Source organism: Rattus norvegicus, chromosome 9 (assembly GCF_036323735.1).
Source record: "Rattus norvegicus strain BN/NHsdMcwi chromosome 9, GRCr8, whole genome shotgun sequence".
Classification (NCBI taxonomy): Eukaryota; Metazoa; Chordata; class Mammalia; order Rodentia; family Muridae; genus Rattus; species Rattus norvegicus.
In genome coordinates, this window is record NC_086027.1 from 114278230 (window position 1) to 114301039 (window position 22810).

A 22810-nucleotide genomic window follows, 5' to 3' on the forward strand; every position below is an offset into this window, starting at 1 on the left:
GTGAGAGGTGTCCCCTACCACACCCAGTTTTTACCTGAGCCTGCACATATGGACCAGTTGATTGTGGTGGTCGCTGATCCCACACACTTCTGCGGTAAAGACTTTAAGTGCGCTTGCCTACCATGCTGCCCCTCCCCTTTAGGTTTATGCACAGAGCGCAGGGAAAATCTTACAGTGTGGATGGGAGGCAGGATGAGTGGTTTAGAGCTCTATCTTTTACTCACTCAGAGGAAAGAAGGAATGACAAGAACGAACCTTAAAGACAGTGCCCTCTATTGTGATGGACACAGCCTCACCCTACTGACAGTGGGAATCTGAGTGTGTCTGGAGAAACCTGTCAGGTGCGAACGAACGCCATAGTATGCACTTAGACCTACTTACAGAGGGGTCAGTCATTCCACCTTGCCTTCTGATGGGATCAAGAGAGGTGATGAAGCCTGGAAGGACAAGATGCTGCCCGCCAGCACCCCCACAGACTTCCTTTTCTGACAGTGCCTCTTTATGGAGTCCCGCTGGCCTAGAACTCACTATGTAGACCAGGCTTGCCTTTGTCTCCTGAGTGTTGAATTTAAGGTGTGAGCCGCCATACCAGGCTAATGCAAAACTACTCTAAACTCAACTTTTCTTAAAAACAGAAACTTTTGGATGTGTCACCCCCTTAGGCGGGCCTGGCTTCACAAGCACAGAATGAAGAGAAATACTATGCCTATAAGATGACAGGAAAAGGTTTCTCTCTGTAGCACCATTTTGAAAATGTATTTATTGGCACACAGGTTTGTATTATAATGTAACATGTGACCTCTAGTCATCCCCCATGGATGTGTTGGGATAGGGAGGCTCTGCTTCTGCCTTGCCTTGACTTTCTACTCTATGCCTTCAAAGTAACAGTTTAGTGAGGCTCTACAAATAATCTCCTGGTCTGGATGACCCAAAGCTCTGCAAATCCTTCCCTTGCAAAGGGCAGACCTCATTTGAAATCAAACTCCTTGCACAGCATTTAAGTATTTAATTTAATATTCAGGACAATGTTTCCAAAATGTTGCTGGGTTTGAGTTTTGCAAGGAGGTAGGAGGCCTTGAATGTCAGGCTGGACCACAAGCACAGAGGAGAAGGCTGTGTAAGGTCTCACTGAGGTGTCACGTCCCTCTTAGGGGGCAGACACATCCAAAGAGGTAGAATATGCCTAAGGGAACCCAACATCTCAACATGAAAAATTCAGTGTGTGTGGTGGGCTGTGGGCTAAATGTGGACTCCCATGTCCATTCACTTAAGTCCTAGGTCAGTTCTGACTATGAGATGGGGCCTCTGGGAAACGTGGTTAGGTAGGATCATAGAGTGCTTTTTAAATCAGTAGGTTTGACATCCTTATAAGAGAAAGGGGACCCCACTGCACATGGTGCACACAGTGAGAAGGCAGCCATCAACAGTCTAGCAAGGGAGCCCTTGCTCAGTTGGTGACCTGGCTAGAGCTGGAACTCAGATATCCTGCCTCAGAACCCTCATATCTGCTGGCATTTTGTCATTTTGTCACATCAACCCTAGCAGACAAATGAAAGAAAAAAATCATCATATTTTGGTATAATTAGAGAAATTGGAAAAATGTATATGGAATTTTTATACTGTTTTTACAACTATATGAGTTGAAATTACTCAAAGGTAAGAACTTCAAGTTAAGATACGAAATCATGACTTAGGATTTACAGACGAGAATGCTGCCCATCACTAAAGCAGAGAGGTACCTGCTGCCTGACCACAGCATAGCTTACACCACACATTCAGCTCCCTAGTGTGTGTCTGTGACTCCAATTTCCCCTACTCACACCTGAAAGGCCATCTTCAGGGCCTCTCTCAAGCAGTGACTTGGCCTGCAGACCAGCCATTCACTTCAGAGGATGGCTGCAAGTTATCTCTTGGGTCGTGAGTGATAATATCTGTGTCACTAGCACGCCACACAAAAATAACGCCTGCAGTGTTAAACTCCCAAGATGCTTGGTTGCTGAGAGTCGGGGCTTTAACTCAGATGGGTGGGAATGGGATTACAGAACCTAGACAAACCACAGGAAAGAGAAGTCCATTGAGAGACAGAGCATGCTCAGCATTCTCTACGTTTGGCCCATGGGCAAACCAGTCATGACTCCTTCAACAGGGGGTCTGCACGATTTATTGGGCACACGTCGTTTCTCTATAGGACTGCAGGGATGAAGTGCTTTCATGAGTCTTGTCCCTCTGGTGGATTTCTTAGGTAAGTAGTCAACAGATCTTCCTGGGTAACCCTTGGTTGCACAATTCCTTGAGATCTGGCCCTGCACCGTCTTTTGACCTTGGTTTGGCTCTTACTCAGGGATCTGCTAACACACCCCTAACCACCCTATACTGCTCCTCCAGCGACTTTCTTCTCCTGCCAGGACCTGTGGAGCAGGGTGGTCATGCTCTGTGTCTTTGCTCTGAGTCTCTCCACTTCCCTGACCACTGTCAAGCTAATGACAGTGTGTGCACCGTGATTTTCTCCACGGTAATTTAAGGATAATGCATGGTGAATGTATACCTTATCTGGAAAGCCTGGGACTGGAAATGTTTGGGGGTTTTTCAGATTTTTGTGATAGTTACATGTACGCCATGAGCTATCTTAGGGATGAGATCCAAAAATTCTTGGTGTGTGTGTGTGTGTGTGTGTGTGTGTGTGTGTGTGTGTGTGTGTGTACATGTCCCATGCAACTCTATAGGCCAGAGAAAATCAGTGGATTCTTTTCTCTCCTTCCACCTTTATGTGGGTTCTAGGGATTGAACTCACATCCGCAGGCATGCATGAGGAGCCCTGTACCCTTCGAGTCATCTGTCCAGCCCCAGTTATGTGGATTATTTCACCTTTGTCATGCTATAACTCAAAGAGTGTTGGAGTTTGAAAACAGTTTGAATGTGAATCTTTCTTCTTTCTCCTTCTCTCCCTCTCTTTACTTTGTGTACACACATGTCCACATGAGCACAGGTGCGTGTACATGTGTTTGTGTGAGTGTGCCGTGGCGTGCATACAGAGGTCGGAAGACAGCTTGCAAGATTCCGTCCTCTCTTTCCTTCAGGCGGGTGCTGGGGATCTCACTCAGGTTGTCAGCCTTCGAAGCAAGAGCTCTTACCCCACAATCATCCTGCTCGTCCTGGTGTTTGTCTTGAGGGACGCTCGACCTGTTCCTGTCTTCTTGACTGAGCTACAGCGAGGATCCGATAAGTTCTGGAGGACAATGGGATGTGACTGACACTTAGACAGCCATCGACCTTCATGACATCCCAGTGTGGTTATTGACAGAAGCAAGTGTAGAAGACAGGCAGCCAGTGGAAGGAGGAGGGCAGGTCTGGTGGCGTCTGCTGACCAGCTGCTATCTAGCAGGCACGGGACTCAGCTCCTGTCCTGAATCCACCTCTGGGGTCACTCACCCACAGTCCTCTCCCACCACACAGTGTTTACCGCCTGGTCAGTCTAGCAGGAGCAGATAGAGGTGGTGTCTGCAGCCTCGTGTGTGTACTTAGGGTCAGCATCTGGCATTTGAGGGGCTGTCAGTGTCTCAGCTTAACTGGGCAGTGTTATGTTCCATGTATTGGGTTGAACAGACCCTGATAGGACACAAGGCTTTACCTGCATAGCTGCTGCAGGAAAAAGCAGAAAGTGTTCTGCTTACCACTAAGGATGAGAGACATAAGCGTCTGCAACGCTGTGTGCTTAGGACGTTCCTCTCCCTTTCTGCAGAGCCAGCGCTGGACAGGAGCCCAGCGAGCATCTGCTGAATAATAACTGCACTGGATTTCTTCCCCCATTCTTAAAAATTATTTTTTTATTTAAAAATTGTACATTTGTGTGGGTGCGTGTGCATGCATGTGCATGCATGTGTGCGTGTATGCATGTGTGTATCTGTGAACATGTTGGAGCTGGAGTTACAAGCTGCTGTGAGGCGTTATATTATGGATGCTGGGAACTAAACTTGGGTCCTATGCAAGAACAGCAAGCACTCTGAACTGCTGAGCTCTCCTCCAACTCATACTTTAAAAAGAGAAGTAAATACGGACTCGTGAGTCTTCCAAAGCACACCCTGGTTTAAACCATGACACAACCCAGGGGTCGATGGCAAAGTTTGGCATCAGTGATGTGAACATTTGCACTTTCCCAAGCTGTGGTCTAGCCCTGGAAATCAGTCTTCCAATGCACACCTATTTGCTATGAATCACAAGAGCAGAATGCACACAAAGAAGAATGGAGCCACACCTGGGGATGCTGGGTCCACCCAGTGGACTCACAACATGCTTCTGTCAGGTTCCACAGTGAGCACTGAAGAATGGAATTTCTGTACTGAGCTCTCGACAGCTGGGGAACTCAGTGAGAATGGTTTTCAGTCAGGTGCCTTGGCACTGGCTTCCCATCACCCAGTCAGAGAACACTGCCGTGTTCACCAGGCAGAACAGAAAAGCTAACCTTCATCTTTCACTGTGTCTGAACATTTGCCCACAGTAAAGCCCTGTAAGGCTTTCTGCTGCTGGTGAGGGAGGAAACGCTGACATTACCCAAATCTGTATTAGCAGAGCCGCTGGACTGCATGTGGCCTGATTAATCTTATGAACTCAGCATTAACATATTGCTGGAACATAATCCCAGTTATCCATTTAAGAACAGTCGGCACTAACTGCCTAGAAGCTGAAAACTGGCCTCATAAGCAGCAACTTCATTGTCTAGTCTAACTTTCTCTTATGAAGAGAAACAAAGTTTCAGAGGACTGACTCAGAACCTCACAGTGGTTAAAAAACAACACATTTTTGCTTTCATGTCTTTTCTTTCCCATTATGAGTAATCCCTCCAACAACTTTAAGTGTTGGAAAGCAAATAAAAATGTGTCTGCAACAATCAACAGAGTTACTCCTGATGATGCTTCACAGACACCTAGCTTTCTGACACTGCACTTGCACTATGCTCTAATTTTCTAAAACAGTAATGTCTGAGTGACTGGCAACATTATCACCAAAACCACTTTTAAAGCCTTAAATATTTCACCTTATTAGATAGAATGCTATTGTGAAGCTTATAAAGGCATCACGTTGTTTAATGTGTTGCTATCCCCAGAAGTAATGTTAAAAGGTGTTTCGTAACATTCCCTGTGTCTACAAATTGTTCTTATCTCTCAAAGCAAAGCAGATTTAAATGTTCTTCTTACCTTGAAATGCTTGGAATGAGGATTTGGGAGAATGTTCTACAAAATGCATTTCTAATGGGCCACTTAGAGATAATCAAAACCATGAGTGGCCAATGGCCCACCAGGATCCCCATCTCCACACCCTCTTGATGGGTGTTTGTTCAAGGTATAATATTGGCACACAAGGGGTATTTTCTTCCCACTACTCCCTGGTGCGGCTTTACATTCCAAGGTGCTTTAGACTGCCCTGAGGTGATGTCATGGTTCAGGAACAGTGGCCTCTAACTTAAGTTCCTAAGAGGGGAAGTGAGGACAGTATGAGAACCTGCCAGGATCTCATGTGGTTGAGGACCGTTGATTCTGCAGCCTCTAATTGTAGGCATCTCTCAAGATTGATTTTTGGCATGATCGAATGGTCTTTGCTATAAACTGTAGCTGTCATCCAATATGAAAACTAATCTGAATGCCAACTATTAGCCTGCTGCCAGCAACCCCCTCGAGTGGTGCAGATCCTGGGACACTGCAGGCCAGAGCCATTGGCCAAAACACAGTTTCTGAATTTTGTAGAACCCAGCGAGCTGATAGGTGGCTCTCTGTATACTACCCCTTTAGTTCTCCTGAAAGAGCTAAGCATGTCTCAGTCTACCCCTTGCTACTCAGCTCTGTAACAGCAACAGTGCCTTGGAATGAAGGCTAAGATTCCACCGGGATCCGAGGAGTCTGACTGCTTAGGTCATTACCCGAAAGCATATCGCGCCAGGCCTAACTTCACGCTGCTGGAAGCAACCGCTATACCTACCAGGGCCCAAGCCCAGAGTTCCTACAAAATGTCGAAGTAACGGAAACCCAGCCCTGGATGCCTGCGATATTCACCTGACAGTACAGCTGCTCTTCTAGGGACTGCGACTTCCACAGTGGCAGGTGCTTAGCGATGCTTAGGTCTTGATGGCTTTCCTGGAAGATGGCCACCCACTGGCCAAGCGTTCAGCTGACGAGTACCAGCCCACCCAAGGCTGACTATCTTCATTCTCAAAATTGAAAGTCTAAAATACCACAGGATTCAAGCATTTCTAAAAAACCTCAGGCATACTAGGACAATACCGTGTTGAACCACTTTTCCCTGCCTTGAGTTGCTGGTTTATACCTTGGGATCATTGCCAATAGAGGGCCATACCTACAGGGAAATACTCTCGGAATCTGAAATGGAAGCCTATCTTGTCTCAAGCAGGTTGGTTAAGGGGTGTGGGTGCTCAGACTGTTATCAACAGAACGGCTAACAAAGCTTGGGGAGGGCGGTCATGCATCTTTCCCAATTTCCTTCTCCTATGATGTCATGGCTGACTGAGTGTTTCTCTTTTACTGCCCCTGCATCATCCTAAATGGACGATGGACTGAGTGCTGGCTGACTCTGTCTGCACATTCCAATAATTGCCGAACGTTTTTGTAGGCAGCCATCACTGAAATGATCTTATATCAGTCTCCTGCCTCAACTCACCATGCACTTGAACCAGAGGTCTGAATTAGTTCCTGGAGTTCACATGAAAGGCTTCTGTATCTGGGCTTCCCAGAACAGAAAGAAAATGAGGTTGTGTGAGTTGAAAATGTCGACTCCATTTTCCCCTGGCTCCTTCCCATTACCTTTGGTCAAAGCACGGATAACAATACTACAGTTCTTGAGAGGTTTCTGTGTAGAAAATGTCCTTTTTTGAGTGGAAGTCTGCTCAAATGTGGAGTCCTGCCCCTGGGGCTCTCAGGTGTCTGGGAGAGACCATTTCTCAAAATCTCCTCCCTGAATTCTGAGATGAGGAATGGCATGCCCCACCCTTATACTAGCAAACAGAGCTCTTGCTGCTTAGGTCTGACAAAACAGAGAAAATGACCCAAGTTCTGGGCTGGAGAACACTATATCATTCTAACTATGTGACAGTCCCAGATAGGAGTGTACAGAACAATGCAGTATTTCAAAAGCAAGAAAAATAAAAAAAACACACAGAAATGTCATCAGGAACTGGATTTGTACATTTCCCCTGTGCTGATAGGAGATGTTGGCTGGAAATAGCTGTGGCTGTACCGTTGCCCGATCATATTACTTCTGGACTGCCTCTGCCATAAATCACGGTGGTCCTGAAGTCACAACAAATAAAACAAGGCCTTGCGAGTGTGAGCAAATCCCCACGGCTACCATGGAGGGTGGAGAGTTCCTAGGCACTGAGGCGGCAGCTTTTAGTTTCTTGGGTGGAGCTCAGCACGTTCTTCCAGTCCTTTGCCCTGGGACTGGAGAGCATTGCTCTGTGAATAAATTTCAGCACAAAGAACTTGCTGGAAACAGGACCATGATGTCTTAATGGTCTCATTTTTTCTCCACATGATGTCCATCCATCATGGCCACCTTTCTTATAATTGCTTTTCTATCAAACTCACAACCCTGTTGGATGAAGTGTGCAGCGTATTTGGACCCAGCTACTGGGTTTGCTATGTGACCGAGATGGGTTGGGCTAGCTTTAGAAACAGGGAAGCTGAGTCCCGGCAGTATAGCTGATGGAGTGTACTTTTTGTATGAAAGAGGGATATTACCAATGCTGTTGGTCGGTTGAATACAGTTGCATCAAGAGGAGGGGTTTCAGTTTCTATGAACGATTCCTAACGTGTTGAGCTGTGGCGTTCACACACATATAACATAGGGGGAGGATGAAGGGAGCTGGCAAATGAAAGTCCATTTCAAATGACCTTCTAAGGGAGGCATGGCGTCATTGCTAAGTACACAGTGTTGAAACAACTCAGTCGTGTGTGGTTAGTATGATGACCTGGTGCTTTTCTCACTACGGTTTCCATTAGGGAACAACACTCAAGACTTTGTATGTCTGAGACAAGTTAGAAAGCACACAGCATTGTAAGAAGGAAGGCCAAAGCAGAGTGTCATGTGACAGGGTATCCATGAGCCTAGGGTGCTACCTTTCATGCACTACGTGTGCTATGGAGGTGGGCGGCTCCTTCCTTCCTCGCCTTGCTGTGTGGACCGCTGGTGGGCTCTGCCACCCAGGAGGCTCTGGTCCCTCATCTCCATTCAGGAGACTTTACCACAGCAAGGCACTGCTGCCAGATGCTCCCTGGCAGTTGTTCTTTGCCTCTCTGTTCCCCACGAGTTGGGCTCCAACGGTGAGCATTCCCTGAGTCTGCAGGAGAGGATCTTGTGGGGGCCGGCATCTGGCCACAGGCTGTACAACAGCTTACGCTCATTCCAGCTGACCACAGCTCACGTGGGGTAAGAAAATCCTTAGCTGACATTTAAGCATAGTTTTTAAAGGCCATCGGGAGATACGGGTAGTTTGTTGACCTGACTCTTCTGAAAAGCATATGGCTAGAAAGGCCGCCAATAACATTAATCTCAATGTCTTCCAAGCCTCTGGAAGACGGCCATTTTACCCCATTCCTTCATAGCTTCCCCCTCCACACATACAACTTTCGAATTAAAAGTTCTCAATTCACTGTTGCTCTTTTTGTGCTTGCCTGCCTGTCATAGCCAGCACTGAGGGTCTCAAGGGGAAGATGTGAAGGAGCTGGGAGTGGAACTGGCTCTTAGGAGACAGGTATCATGGTCAAACCAGCCTGCCTCACTCTGAGTGAGGGCAACGGTATCACCATCAAAGCTGGGGAGAGCACTCTTGAAGATGACAGTTTAGTTTCCCCGTGCCCTGCTGGAGAAGTTTGCTGAGACTGCGGCCGATTGCAGAATTGCTCGGCCAGCCCTATCATGTTCTCACAGACAGTCCCCTGCTCCAGCAGCAACAGTGGGGCAGGAAGGAATGCACAGAGGAAAGGTGAGGACTGGGAGGCTGGGTTGTGTCATGAGCAGTGTCACCTGCACTCGTGTCTGTAGACGGGGACTTCATCATCAGCCTGGACAGGAGTTAGCCCCCCAGGTGAATAAATTCAGCTCAGAGAGCAGGTCACAGACATCCACACTGCTGCTTCTCTTTGCTTTTAGTTTTCGTGACTGAGTTCCATTATCTTCATCACAAACACTTTACATGAAGCCTATCTCAAAGTGCTGATTTCCCTTCGGTTAATAAATCAACATGTGTGAGCTGATTCATTTAAATGGAGAGTCTCATTTCCACCGAAGGAAAATGTTGACCTAATTCCCTTCACCTGTAGTCAGCCATTGCTCACTGGTATTCTCCCTCTCTCTTCCTCCCTCCCTCCTTCTCTCCTTTCCCTCTTGCTTTCTCTCTCTGTATACGTGTGTATGTGTGTGTGTGTGTGTGTGTGTGTGTGTGTGTGTGTGTTATATGTGTGCACCTGGTGTCCATGGAAGCCTGAGGAGCCCATCAGATCCCTATACCTACACATGGTTGTGAGCCAATATCGGGTGCTGGGATCCAGTCCTGGGACTCCTGTGAGCTTTAACCGCACCCCCCCCCACAAGCCAGCTCGCCAGCCCTGCCTCAAATGTTTCTGTTTTTGTCTGCTTTTATTTATTTATTTTTTTATCTGAGCTCTTGCACAGCGTCTTATGTCTTCTAAGCTTCCTTTATTCTACAGTGGTCCACTTCCAAAAAGTGCTGAGAGTGGAATTTAGGAATTCCACACGCTCTCCCCTCACGGTGATGGATGTTAATTACCTGGATTAGCCACTCCACCATACATACTTACTTCCAAGCATATGATATAAACTTTAGTCATTAAAACTTTTAAGGACTCTTGTTAACCAACCAAACAGAAGCAGTAAACCTGACCATACTTTGCTTGAAGGCTGGTCTTGAACATGCATTTAAAACACAACACTGCTCATTTTATTCTTCAAGTATTTAACTAATGGTAAAAGAGCTTTCTGGTCATGGGACGACCCATCTCCCCACTTACCCCTGAATCCTGGGGTCTCAGGATAATGACTAATACACAAAAGTAATCGATGTCCAGTGAGCTGCAGAAAGGCATTGTCTGTGAACTCGCTCGGATGTGGCCCACTGTCGGCATCTTAACCCAGGACTGTTAAACTAAAAGTGATATATCTTTTATTAATGTAGTACAATTTTAAAAGATTCATGCCTGTATGTCATCCCTGGAGATTCTGGGGAGGTCTGGAGTAGAATCTGAATCTCTGTTCTAAGGGGAAAAAAAAAAAAGAAAAGGAAAAGGAGAAAAGAAACTAAAAAATAAAGCATCTCTGGCCTGGGAGGCACAGCCTTATCTTAAAGGAATTGTACCGCACACGTCCTATTGCATTTTGTCCATTAAGCCAGTTATGAGACTAAGAGAGATTTTACAATTATGATCACCAACTTAATGCTCTTTTCCTCTTTCCCCAGCTGTGTGGCTTGCACTGTTCTGTGCACCGGCCATGAGGGCATTATTTACAATGGACATTCTCCTTCACGCGGCAGCCGTGCACTGCGTGTTACATGGGAGCCCGTGGCCGCTGCTTCGCCATAGATCAGCGCTAGTCACTTACATCCCTCCTGCATTGTTGGCTTCAAAATTACGGGTTGTGTTCTGGAACGCAGAGCAACAACGGCCGACAAACAATTCCAGCTGTGCACATCTTTTGTATCAAGCATGGGGAGGGCCCTTCCTTCCGACTCTGCAGCATTCAAATTTAAAGCACAACCACAGCTAGCTTGATGCTGAATTGCATGCCTCTGGATTTTGTTTAAATCTTGTTTTTATGTCTTCAAAATGACACACTATGCTCAACGTTTCCTCTTGGCCCTCCTCAAATAGCTGCGACGTGATGACATGAGCAAAATTAATTTAAATTTCTAGATTTAGGGATGGTGAACTTCTCAAAGTTTCCTCAGCTCATCGACTGAGAATATATTTTTAGCTCACTGAACAGGAAGGTTATATGCTTTATGAATGGCTGGAAAGGCACCAGGGGGTAAAAAGAGACAGCAAATATAAACGTTTGAAATTGCCATCTGCAAAATCCCCAAAGACAAATGTAACAATGTTATGTGCTACCATTCTGTGTACACAGTAGGGCAGAACTTCTTAGAATAAATGAGACACTTAAGATTCTTTAGTGTATCTAGCAAGTATAAATATATTTATATGCTCAATTCTGCTCCTCACTGAACAGCATGGTGGGTTTCCCAGGGGCTTTCTGATATAGTAATAACTACAGGCAGGAAATTAGTTAAATTCTCATAAGAACTGAGGATGTCAAGGTAGGTGTTCAGATGAGGCAGAGACCCAGTGATTCTGCTGCTCCCAGCGAATGCCTCCCTCCCTCCTCCCTCTACAAAACCCTGGGAAGGGGTTTTCTCTGAGTTCCGGGTCATCCTTAAAGAAGTGCCATCCCGCTGAGCGATGCAGGTGCCTCAGCAAACACCTGTCTTTACATCAGCTCTGTTGGGGGAAAGTGGGTTTGAGGGACTGGTTCAGGGAAACTGGCACAGGTACATCTGCCCCTTGGGGGCCCTCAGTCTCGGTGTCTGCAGCAAGGATTCCCAACTACCCACCAGGGCAGATGTCTCAGATGAGATGCTTCTCTCATAGGATTCACACAAGCACTGGCAGACGCAGTGGTGCCTGAGGCTGGCCTCCTGCATTGCCTTCTCCACGGTGTCCAGCCCACCTCATTTCCTCTCATTCTTGTGGTCCTGGGATGGCCAGATGTTCTACCTCCTAAGGTCGCTTTGCCCACTGTGCTTGCTGATGTTTGTGTGGTGCTAGGAATCAAGGCTAGAGCCTTGTGTGCATGCACAAGCTTTCTGCAGTGAGCTACTTCCCAGTCTCTGGTCATAGCCTCTGCAGCAGGCTTACGAAAGGAACCTTTCTCCGCTGAGCTGGCTCCCCGTTTGCTCTCCTCATGGTATGTGTTCCCCAGCCTTACCCAAGTCCAGACTCTCTTTTGACTCCTAAGACTGCTCTGCCTCCTGTAGCCCTGCTTTAGTCGACTGTTCATCTGGACAATGTTTCTCAATGTAAAGACTGGGGTATACCTAGGGAATGCCAACAGTGCCTCCAGACCCACTTTCCTGGGGTTGATCCTTCGGAGAATACAATTTGATGTAACTTTTGAACCTCCAAAATGTGTTCACTGTTTTTTCCACAGTGCCCAGAACAGTGTCTGATGGGTAGTGTTAGATTAGCTCTGCTGTAGCCCGAGTGTGACCCTTTCCTTTCAGTTCCTGGTGACAACTGTGACCTGACTTTTATGACCTGTAAGCTTCCTCAAACTTCAAGTCTTTGAATCTTCAGGAGAGCAATGCTGAGGTCATGTGGGCTTTTGCATCTAATTAAACATAGGATGAGTCAAGAATCAAACAGCTAAGAACCACTGAATATCAGAGCTCTCCTCTCCCCTCCCCTCCCCTCCTTTCTGCTGCCCTCCTCTCCCTGCCCAGCCTGGTCCTGGATAGCAGACCATATCTTTGGACAGAGACATTCAGGAGACAATGCTGGTACCATAGGAATGGGTTCCCAAGAAAAGGTGAACTTGGTCTCTCCCTACCTGGTCTCCTGGGTTCTCTCTGGCCCTTTTGCCATGGGATGAAATTTCCCAAAGCCTTTGTTCGATGTGGGCCCTCTATCCTGGCTTTCTTAGCCCTATTAATTATGAGTAGTAAGTCTCGGCTCTCTGCAAGTTACAGGGCTGTTTGTGTTAGCTGCACAAAGCAGACAGAAGGTACAGACTTAGTGTGCTAACTGCCCGAGAGCCCAACTCCTACTTTTAGGACTCTACTTTTCTAGGCACGGTAGCCAGACTTCATATACTGCAGGTGGCCAACGTTAATCTGTGTTCAAGTAAAGCAAGCCAAGCCTTACTCACTAAGGCTATCTGTACCTCGTTTCTGCTCTCCATCCAAAGATATGGACTGCCATTACCTTGCAGGGCAGAGTAGGGCAGGACCAGGCAGGGCAGGGAGAGGAGCACAGCAGGGAGGGGAGGAGAGCTCTGATATTCAGGGGTTGTTAGCTGCTTGATTCCTGATTCATCTTCAGGTTAGGTCCTCTTAAGTTTGATTTATCTAAAGTTATCAATTTGGCAGTAGGTTCTTAAAAATGAACCCAACAGATGAATAAGGAGTCCCTAGCCCACAATGAAACAAGAAGCTTCTGGAACCTAAAAGGAGGGCATTAGGTTATTAGGGTCTACACTTAAAGGAGGTATGCTCAGTCACCATGAGGGGAGCCAACATCTACATGCCCCAGCTATGGCATCCTGGACTCCAACACACCTGAAGCAGCAAAGCCAGGTGATCACAGGTTGAGGCGTCTGAAGCCAAGGGACAAACCAATTCCTTTATTAAGTTACCTATGGTTTTTGTCACACTGGTACAGAGCTGACTAGCAGTGTGCCCTCATTTTTTCCTTTGTTGCTGTGATAACACCTGTCACAACCAACTTAAGGGATAGAGGACTTATCTGGCTCACCTTCCAGGACAGAGCCCGTTATTGTGGGATGGTTAAGGAGGTAGGAACCTGAACTAACTCTTACACTGCACGTACAGCAAGATAGCGGAGAACAATGAATTGTCACATGCACCCAGTGGGGCTTGGACTGATTTCCCCATTCTTATACAGTCCAGGAACTGATAAGATCTAGGGAATGGCACCGCCCACAGTGGGCAGGGTTTCCCATCTCAATTAACACAATGAAGACAATCCTTCAAAAAACGCCCAATCTAGACTGTTCCTCATTTGGGAGCTCTTCCCAGATGATCATAGATCATGTCAGGTTGACAATTAAAATAATCACTGAAGGTATACAAGAACTATGGGAAAGAATGTTTTTCTGTTTAATCTGAGCCACAAAAAGATCCGTACGGACACCACCAGCATTTTCAGAAACAGAATACTGCTAATAGAGTGTTCACTGGCTTAGTGCACCCATAGAGAATGGCAGGTTCTGTTGTTTACTGAGGGTGGCTTCCACAGGAGAAGGTCACTGACCTAGGTCCTGCCCCCAGCTGGCTGTTGGTGCTTTGTTAATCAGAGCAAAATCCATCACCAGTAATGACTGGCACTCAAGCAGCTGATTTTTCCCTCCTTCCTACCCTTCCTTCAACAGTCGTGGGTTCAAAGGACTTTACAGATTACCACTGTGTGGGTGATGACGGCCACTTTGGCTCCCCTTAACAGACAGCTCTTTGGGGTTAAGCTGTAGATGGGTAGCATTATCTGATGAAATGGAAATACCAATGTAGGTACTCAGCATTTCTCACACAGTAAGACCCCCCCAGGGACATCACAGTGTTTGTTCTTATGGTAGTACGCAAATACTTGTGGGGATGGGAAGAAGCTTCAGGGTCTTCAGAACTACCAGGTCCATCCCCCTGCCTCTGGGCATATGAGTCTTCAACCACCACAGAAAGGCAGTTATTTATAACACCGATTTCAGAGGCTGCAACAGCCGGAGCTCACACAGGCTCCCTTGTTAACTTGTTCCTTAAGGAACCTTCGAGTGTGTCTAACTGCAGAATCTCCCTTTAGTATATTGCCATACAATGAGCGATTCACCCGCTACTCAAAATACAGGATGATGTCCCCTCAGGACAACTGTCAACGACATGACCTCATGCATTTTTAAATCTCCCAGTTTGACCTTGGGTGGACTAAATCTTTAATTTTTAGTACTTAGCAAGCACTGCTTCTCTTCGCTGATACCCAGAACCCTTGCTGTTTAAAATGCTGCCTCCCCTTTTGTGGGTAAAGAGGAACCCAGGTCTGTCCTTTACTCTGGGGCATCTGAGAATGAAAGGCGGCTAAGAATGCACATGGCAAGGGGTGAGCAGGCCATAGATAAGTCTCTTGTCCATTTTTGGCAAGACGACCTAGTTCCCCCTGAGAGGGCCCTGGGAACATTTCAGAGTCTTTGCTGTTCTAACTGGAAGCCATGTGCAACTACTCGCCGTCCCTCTGAGGTTCACAAGTGAGGCAGCCTTGCTGCAGCAGATCTGCTTCCTGTGGGCTGAGCATTCCCAGTTACAGTTCACTGCCATTAAGCGCTTGGTTTAAGGCACGCATATGTGAAAATCTTAAAACAGGAAGATTATATACTGTCTAATTTAATTCCCGGTTGCGAGCCCTATAAATTGCAAAGAGGGCATTTGCAGACCGTCAGCGCTGCATTTAGAAGGCTACAAAGAAGAAACAGAGTAAAACAAAGTGAATGCACACCAGAGCTTCTGCGGTGTATTTGCAGACCCCCCCCTCATTTTGTAAAAACTTCTATTAAAAAATAAAAAAAAAACTTTAAATACATAGCTCATCTGTTGAACTCCCTCCAGTTGTGGAAGAGTTTTTATTGGGATCTTCGGTGACATGCCGACGTCATTTCCTTACTTTAAGATTACCACAGGTCACTGGAAAGCTGAGTGATAATATTGCAAATTAATTTTTCCCGACTATGGGTATAACGATCGTAATTAGCGGCAAATCTTTTCGCTCTATTTGCATGAGCTGAATTTTCCTTAATTACTCTGCAGTCTAATTATGGAGCTCAATCTAGAGGACTCACAAAAGCCAGTGAGGCAGAGAGCCGAAGACAGCATATCCTGAGTCCTGGATTTACTGCTCCGGAGTCCTCAGTAAACCAGTCGGAACGGACTCCATTTGTGAAGGCATTGGCATGAAGCTGTGTCGGGGCGAAGACGCACGGCTCTGGCCGGCCATGCTAATGGAAGGTGATACTGAGTTTACTAATTCGGATAAGGCTGCACAGATTGCCTTTTCTCCAATGCACAGGGACTGTCAGCAAAACAAATGCGTGGCCCATGTTGCAATTAATTTGATTCTTGTTCCTCTAAGGCTGCACTTGTAGATTTAATTAAGCTTCTGCACACTGGGCGCATGCAGGAAGGATGGGAATTTAATGGCTTCTTTTGAATGAAAGTAGCTGGTGAAGTTATGATTCAAACAGTAGCGGCAGTCATAAGACAAAGGTAATTTTAATGGGAAAGTAAGTTTCTTCTTTCTTACCTGCATAGCAGGCATTTTTTTTTTTAATTTTAATGAGAGATAGCAAAGCATTCTTCCTCCTCAGCTATGTCCGCCCTGTGCTTGTTGAGTTGCGAGTCCTGAGGTAATGTTCCTACCACTCAGTTATTTCTCCCATCAAAATAGCTGTAACATCTTCTCCAAACCCCATCACCAGCTTTGGTCTTTAGATTTACTTCCCATATCATGTTCTGGCTTCCATTGCTCTAGGAATGGACCGATGCCTTGTTCCTCAGCAGCAGTTCCGCCCTCCCTCTCGACACCACTCAGCTTCTGCACTGACAGGAAATAGGCAGAGTGGGGACTCTGATGGGCGTCGGTATTGGCAAATGCTACGGAAGTCAACAGCGATTCCTAGGGAGGGACATGATGTCCTTATCACCTGCTCTACGGTTCTCACATTCAGAACTTTCAGCGGACCAGCCCCCTCTGCATGGAGCCCGTTTCCCTGTGGAGTCAGAGTTGTCAGCTGTGCATCTCACAGCGTCTTCTCGCCCACACCTGTCTTGTTCGCCCGGACCTGTTGTCATGGCCAGAGCTCATCTTTCCTACTGGACTTCATGCTCTTCAGATGCTGGGGTGGCCTGATACTCACTGCCTCTCTAGTACCTTAGAGAAGGAAGAGGTGCCTCAAATAGTCATGGATGAGGTGGTATCTCTCCCGCTCCTAATCCCTAATCTGAACACAGTCATTTAAGAGGGAGGGAGCCATTGGCTTACAACAAACTAAGTATATGGAAAGTGTGCACGCGCACACACTACACTCATCACAGTGCTGGGTGAGTCAGTTAGTCCACAAGTCTGTCAACAGGTGTTTGCTACGGCACCCTCCACAGTGCTCCAGAATCAGGACCGCAGACTTGGGTCTCCTTGACATTTTCAAGAACTTGTGTTCTTGTGTTTAAGCCAACCTTCTGTGGTATCTCTGTGGTTCGCACATATTATCTAACAGTTTAGGATCCTGTTAGACACAGAGATGGAGTGGGTTGGCCTACCTTTCTGGGGCACTGGTTTTTAAATGTCACCAAAGAACACCATCACATGGGGAACAGAGAACACCCGCCTAACATTCAAGTGTGCCAGGCCAGGTGGTGGGACAAAGAGACAGCCACTATCTTGAACCCCAACACAATTGAGGTGGACAGTGTGCCCTGCCATAGCTCTGTTCCCCATGAAGATGAATGACCAGGTGCGCTGAAGGAGTAGCCACTGACAAGCTATGAATAGTGGCAAAAACATCTATACATCAAATCCTGCAGGGAGTGAGGTGGCCTGTGAAGGAAAAAGAAGTCCAACCTTGAAATGTCACACAGGAACAGTCCAGTTCATCTGTACCGCCTGTCAGCTTGCATCACACAAATCAGTCTCAGTGACAAGAGGACAGGTACCTGAAAATAACCCTTGGTTTACAGATCCCAATTTACCATGAGGCCGGGGTGAGGAGCATGATCTTGGGGAAGAGTAAGTCCTTATCACTCAAAGGGGAGCAGATGAGGACCAGAGTACATGCATGAGAGAACGCAATCATTAGGTTTCAGGCTGCACTTGTAGCCATCATGTACGAGACAACATGATAATGGTTCTCTATTAATTTCTGGCAGGCTGGCGCTCACGCTGCAGGGTGCAGCAAATCAGAGCACTCCACGCCAGTTCTTACAGAAGGAATACAGGCGCTGGCTGGTTCACCTGACAGACTCATCTGCTACAAAGCTACAGTTGGAAAATACCAGAGTCGAACATTAGTAGATCAAGGAAATGTAAACGTTATCTGTTAACTTTCGAATTTATCAAGTGAGAGTCCTAGAAGATTCCAGGGACGTCCCAGGGGCCACTACCAAAACACTGGCTTTACAGTCCTGCTTCAGCTCAACCCCCAGGCCCTGGACTCAATCCCAGGCCTTTTCCTTCAAATGAAATGAGCTGACATTTTCTTAGAAGCATCTGAGCCATTCTTCTCCCAGGAGCCTCCTGACGGATCTGAAGGTGGTAATGCCCGACCTACAGGACAGGCAGACAGACAGACAGACAGACAGACAGACAGACAGCAGCTACTGTGGATTTCACACAAAGTTGACTCATTTCCTTCCTGTTGACATTTAGCCTCGTTGTTTTCTAGGACCAGTTGTAAAGGATTGACCGGGAGCACCAGGTGACCAACTACACAGGTGAAGGTTGTTCTCTTCTAGAAGGAAGTCCTTCCAGAGAAGTAACACCTTCCCATTGCGTGTGTTTGTTTAAAAGCCTGAAGCATCCCTCTCTACTCACTGTCCTACTGCACCACCACCCCTTAATTAAAAACTATTCCAGATCCACCTCGCCCTAACTGGGACAAGAAGACTCTCCGATGAGGGCTCAGGTCCTGATCAGGATTAACGGACATGGAAGTCTCTTTAAGATAAGACAACCAGACTGAAGAGATGGCACAGACCGTTCTGCTCTTCCAGAAGACCCAAGTGTGGGTCCCAGCAGCCATGGTGCCTGGCTCAGTATCTCCTCCTGGTCTCCATGGAGACCCACATTGGGACATATACACATAAAAATAAATGTTTCAAGAAACAAGACAACTAAAGGCACATTTAAGAAATATAAAAACCTAAGTGAAACAAAGAAGGCAACACTTTTAAAAGTGTTTTTAGTTTGACAATAGGAGGTACTTCTATAACCATGTCTTCCCTAAACAGTTGAAACTATACTGAAGAGACCGATCCCAAGGCCCCCTTTCCTGTTGGTTGGGGGCTGCAGGGCGAGTCAGAGGGCTGACCCTGGATGACAGCAGCCATCCAGAGAAATCACAGTTCCTCTTCCTCGCTTCCAGATCCGGAAATTTCTGTGTAATCGAAAGCCAGGGCTCTGCCACCCTGCATTCCACACAAGCCCAGGGCACAACAGTGGGCCTGCGATGCCTCCTTGCCTAGCTCTGACTGTCTTTCACCAAGACCCCAACATTTCCTTCACTCTCAAATGTCCAGGCTGTTTACAAGGCAGCATTTCCTCATCCTTCACATTCCCGCGTCTGTGGCAGACCAGTGGCATCTGGTTCAATATTTCATTAAATCCTCCTGAAAACTAACAGTTCAATCTATTAGGAAACTACAGACCCCGAACAACATAAATTACCTCGCAGGCTGCAGTGGAGCCCATGGCACAAGCCATTTACTCTGCAGACATTTACAGGCGGGAGTTCCTGCGCGTTCTCGATGCGCGGAGCATGACCTTTATAAACCTCTCTCAGATGATAAACTCTGGAACTGAAGGAATGGGGGAGGAGCTTCTTAGCTAGAGAGGTTTGTTAGGTCCGGACCGGAGGACTGCCACGTGCTACCCTCATTACAGGGGATGAAGCTCGAGCCTGCCCGTGGGCATTCTTTTGTATGAGGCCTGCCTGTAGTCCAGGCTTCTGCACTTCTTTCTTGACCTTCGGCAAATGACAGAGCTTTCACAAGAAAGCCACACTGGAGTCTCTGCTCAATGGAAAAGCTAGAACTGATGTGTTTTTTGCTGCAGGGCATCCGTGAGTTAGGCAGCAGAAAGAAGGCTGAGTATGCAACCTCAGGCTGGACCCATTCTGACCCCGAGTGCTCGGTTGGATCCATGTAGCTGTCACTTGACAAGTTCTGGACGCCTGGCACCTTTGATGGCACAAGTATTTGTTCCGGCATTATACAGCTCCCTCGGCTGGTTGGTCTTGTTAACGTGACACTAACCTAGATGTATTTGGGAAGGGATAACTTTTTTTTTTTTTTTTTTTTTTTTTTTTTTTTTTTTTTTTGCAGGGGTGAGCTGGGGTAGAGGGTATAAGTTGAGAGATGGTGTCTTTATTTAGTTCTGGCTGCTATCCTGAAACTCACTATGTAGATCAGGTTGGCCTCAAACTGACAATGATCTGCCTGCCTCTACTTCTCCTGTGCAGGTAATAGAATATGCACCACTATACCTGGCCAAGGAGAGGAGTTTAACTGAGCTAAATGCCTCCATGAGGTTGGCCTGTACGTAATGGGGGTGTTGTTTTGGTTTGTGATTGATGTGGGAGGGCTGGCTCGTAGTGGGCGGTGCCAACAGTGGTTGAGTATGTGGTGCTGGGATGTGTTAGAATGCAGGCTGAGCAAACCAGTAAGCAGCCCTCCTCCGTGGCCTCTGCTTTAGGTCCTGTCTCTAGGTTTTCTGCCCTGAGTACCTACCCTTATTTCCCTCAGGAGGGCAGAGCTGTGGATGGAGCAAACCCTCTGTCATGCTATCACATCACAGCAGTAGAAACCCTAACTAAGACAAACTCAGAGAGATTAACTACAGGCCTAAGACCGCCTTTAGGTTGTCCAAGGGGATCCCTCCTCCCTTGGGTGAGTACAGCATGCATTGCAGAGAGAACAGGAAAATGAAGCTTTAATAACAACAGACGCTCAACTCATTTACAAATTTATGGCTTGGTAGTTAGGGGGAGCTGAGACTCTACGTGACTATTTGGCTGGCAGAGTCATCCATCATGTTAGGACCAGTTCTGGGCCGGCAGACTTTCTCCATGCATCTGGGGCCTGTCCTAGATGAAGAGTTCTTGATTAGGGGAGCTTACCTAGCCACACTCGAGAAATGAGATGTTCCGGATTAATTGTGTGGTCCGTGGATTGCCACGGCTGTGCCATGAAATCAGTGTCGCTGACATCACTCAGCTAACAGTCATCAGGGAAGTCCCACGGTAGTGATTTATGCAGAAGACTGTAAATTAGGAGTCGCAGCTGTGGCTGCTCCCCTCCCCCAGCGAGCATTTAACTTAGCCGGGCTTGGTTTTTTTTTTTTTTTTTTGAAATGAGGGATTAGGAAGAGATGGATCCTAAGATCACTCTCCTTAGCTCTCGACTCTTATGCGCTACTTAGATGGAACAATCATGAGTATCAAATGCATGCGGTGGGGCAGGGGTAAGGAGTGAATGCAGATGTGGTAAGTCCTGCCTTCAAATAAAACTGTTGCTTTAAAGGAAGTACAGAAAATAAATGGGCCGACATAGAGTGTGTGTGTGTGTGTGTGTGTGTGTGTGTGTGTGTGTGTGTGTATAGATCATATCTAGATCATATCTAGATCATAAAATGAATGTGTTTGTATGTATTTTATATATATGTATATATGTAATCATATTTCAGAGAATTAGTTATCAATCTGGCCCATATGAACATACATGCTTGTCAAGGAAAGTAATCACGTTTGAAACAATCTAAGCAGTTTCTGAAGACTGAAGAAAACTCACACATGCACATGTAACATGCTGAGCTCCTGTCAGAGATGAAATTCTTTCCCCCATGAATTATATGGGATCTCGGGATACCAAGAGGAGACAATCTAGCCTTTCTTTCTCATTGATAAACCTCATCAAATCACTGCTCTCAGAGGAAGCCACATGGAGGCCACTTTGTAAAGAATATTCAGACAAGGTTAATCTGAAATAGGCGCTGCTGGACTAAACTGGAACGGCCCCACAGGCTCATGAATTTAAATGTTTGGTTCCCAGTAGGCAGACAGCTTAGGAGAAATTAGGAGGAGATTGCACCGCTAGGGGTGGCTTGGAGTTTTCTTTTTTTTTTTTTTTTTTTTTGTTCTTTTTTTCGGAGCTGGGGACCGAACCCAGGGCCTTGCGCTTCCTAGGCAAGCGCTCTACCACTGAGCTAAATCCCCAACCCCTTGCTTGGAGTTTTCAAAGGCACAGGCTAGGTCCAATCTTGTGCTCCCCACTCCTCTGTCTCTCTGTGTGTCTCTGTGTGTCTGTGTCTCTGTCTGTCTGTCTGTCTGTCTCTGTCTGTCTCTTTTTCTGTGTCTTTGTGTCTGTGTCTCTGTCTCTATCTGTCTCTGTCTCTGTATCTCTGTGTCTGTGTCTCTGACTCTGGCTCTGTCTCTCTCTGCTTTCTCTCTGTCTCTGTCTCTCTGTCTGTCTCTGTCTGTCTCTGTCTCTGTCTCTCTCTCTCTGCTCCTTTGGACTAGATATGAGCTCTCAGCTACTGTTTCAGTGCCATGCCTGCCTGCCTGCTGCCACACTCGTGCCATGATGATCGTGGACTCACCCTCTGAAACTGTAAGCCAGCCCCCAGTTATGTGCTCTCCTCTATAACCTGTCATGGCCATGGTGCCTCTTTAGAGCAGTGCCACAGTAACTGAGACATAGGCCTATCACTTTACCTTTCAAAACCCCACCAAGCACAGGCAATTTTATTCTTAATTTTTTTTTTTTTTGGCTAGGTAATTTTCTGCCCATTGGCTATATTTTCAAAGCTAGCCACTTGCTAACGTCTATTCAGGGCACATTGTGAAACTCCAGTGTAATGACCCTGTAAAATATTGGAAAATAGGATTCAGTGTCCCATAAGTTAGCGTAATAAAAGTAAATCATCTACTTCACATCTAGATAGTTTCTCTCCCCCAGAAACACAAATAACTGAGTCCCGATCCTAGTTATAAAGGAAAACTTAATAATATCCATTTTAAGAAAAGTAAACACGGAACTGACTTATTTCTCTCATTAATGAAGAGTCTGCCAATGAGCAAATTCAGCAAATTTGCTAGAGAAAATTGATTAAAAGTCAGAGTCCTGCTGTAGACCACGCACTGCGCTTTCCCACTTTAATACTCCATGCTTATGGTGAAACTTCCAAGTGCACTCTGTAAGAATTCCAAGGCTGTCATAAAGACCTTGCTCTGGTCTCCTGCTACTTGG

General features: G+C 46.6%; 1 protein-coding gene across 9 annotated transcripts in view; it reads right to left on the bottom strand.

Annotated features, from left to right (window-relative positions):
- The window catches only part of Ptprm (protein tyrosine phosphatase, receptor type, M), a 704621-nt gene that overhangs the window by 191850 nt on the left and 489961 nt on the right, over positions 1–22810 (bottom strand). The window lies entirely within an intron of this gene.